Source organism: Elephantulus edwardii, unplaced genomic scaffold (genome assembly GCF_000299155.1).
Source record: "Elephantulus edwardii isolate Elephantulus edwardi_28Jun2011 unplaced genomic scaffold, EleEdw1.0 scaffold00022, whole genome shotgun sequence".
In the NCBI taxonomy this organism is placed as follows: domain Eukaryota; kingdom Metazoa; phylum Chordata; class Mammalia; order Macroscelidea; family Macroscelididae; genus Elephantulus; species Elephantulus edwardii.
Window position 1 is genome coordinate 9454249 of NW_006399772.1, and position 2206 is coordinate 9456454.

General features: G+C 46.9%; 1 pseudogene; it reads left to right on the plus strand.

Annotated features, from left to right (window-relative positions):
* The first annotated feature begins 420 nt into the window (after window positions 1–420).
* Window positions 421–1467, plus strand: LOC102866820 (annotated as a pseudogene).
* Window positions 1468–2206: the final 739 nt, after the last annotated feature.

Genomic DNA, 2206 nt, shown 5'->3' on the forward strand with positions numbered 1-2206 from the left:
AAAGACTTCAGTCTTCAATATGTTTGAATCTCACCATCGAGAAAACAAAGATTCTCACCACTGGGCCAATTGGCAGCACATGATAGAGAAGAGATTGAGATTTTTTAACAATTTCATCTTGTTTGGCTGCTCCACAATCAACACTCTTGGCACCAGCAGTAAGGAAATAAAAAAATGAATTGCATTAGCAAAGTCCGCTCTCAGGGACCTCTCCAGAGTGCTAAAGAGCAATGCTGTCACTCTAGAGACTAAGGTGAACCTGGTCTAGGCCTGCTCTTAGCAATTACTTGCTACATATCAGAAAGCTGGACAGTGACTAATGATGACAGAAGAATTGAGGCCTTTGAATTGTGGTGCTGGAGGAGAGCATTGGACATACCACAAACTGCCAAGAGAACAAACAAGTCTGTCTTGGGTAAGATGAAACCAAATGTCTCCATGAAGGTAAAGATTTTTCAGCTCTGTCTCACATATTTTGGGCATGTTTCTAAGAGGGACCAGTCCTTGGAGAATGACATCATGCTTGGAAGGGTAGAGGGACAGTGCAGGAAAGAAAGACCCTGGATGCAACGGATTGACAAGGTAACTGGAATAATGGAAATAGATCTGTCAGAGACAGTGAGATTAGATCAGGATAGAGTAGGGTTCAAAGCTACTGTGCATAGGGTCATTACAAGTTGCAGGTAACTACAGAGCACATAATGATAACAATAACAATAACAATAACAATAACAATAACAATAACAATAACAATAACAGACATTCTGTGGCCTCCTACCAACTTCTCTGTTCTCTTCCCCTGAGCTTTGGCTCCTCTCCACGGCCTCCACTGGTCTGCAGATCCTGGGATTCATCCTGATGCTGAATACCCTGGTGTCCTGCGCTCTGCCCATGTGGAAGGTGACCGCCATCATCGGCAGTAGCATCATGGTGGCCCATGTCATGTGGAAGGGGCTGTGGACATCCTGCATGGTGCAGAGCACTGGTCAGATGCAGTGCAAGGTGTACAACTCGCTGCTAGCACTGCCTCAGGACCTGTAGACTGCCTGTGCCCTCTGCGTCATCACCCTCCAGGTGGCTCTGTTTGGTCTGTTGGTTCACATCATGGGGGCCAAGTGTAGTAGGTGTGTGGAGGATAAGGATGCCAAGGCTTGTTTGGTGCTCACCTCCAGGATCGTCTTCATCATCTTGGGCGTACTGGCCCTCATCCGGACCTGCTGGACTGCCAACTCTATTATCAGAGGCTTCTACAACTCCTTGGTGGCTAAGGTCCAGAAGCGGGAGCTGGGGGCCTCACTCTACCTGGGCTGGGCTGCCTCTGTCTTGCTGCTGGGTGGAGGTCTCCTGTGCTGCACATGTCCCTCTGGGGGATCCCGGAGTACCAATCATTATTACATGGCCTCTACTGAGCTTCAGCTCCACAGGGCACCCCTAGGCCCCAAGTACCCCACCAAAAATTATGTCTGATGGGAGTTGGGGGCATGGCAGCTCCCTGAACACGAGCCCCTCTTCTTTCCCCAGAACTGGACCCTGCTCAGGCAAGATCCTCAGCGGCTCTGAGGGGCTGGGTTTCATCTTTTTTTTTTTCTTTTTTGCTGATTTTTCGGAGTCAGATTTATCATTCAATGGCTAACCTCCACGAGAAGATGATTTCCCACACTGCTGGTACCTCGTTCTTATCTTGAATAGAGCCAAAGATAGGATTCCTTTTTGAGTTTCTGAATCACCTCATTCCCAAGATTCATGAGCCCCTGGAACACATACAAACCAGTGTGGGACTACTACTCTCTGACACCACTCCCGAGGTGTCCTCCTAGATTGCAGAAACACCTCTGTATGCACCCTGGGAGCTTTGCATCTACTAGAAGTACAGAGAGTTACTAAAAAACCTAAATCCTAGTGTCCAACCACCACCACCTGCCCCCAATGTTACCATTTTCTGTCTCTCTCCCTGCACCCATCTACTGTGGACATCCACCCTCACATCCAGGGCCCCTGCATACTTGTGCCTTGACCCATTTAGTGTTTAGTAAACAAAGTGTTTTTCAAGGAAAAAAAACAACAACAACCATTAAACATAGATCAGATCCTTTCCAGTTTTAACGATCATACTTTATCTTGTCCTGTACTGAAAGTCACAACAAATCTTTATTTTGTGAGTGTCATAATCTTAAACAGATAATCTTATACATGCACTTTTGTGGGA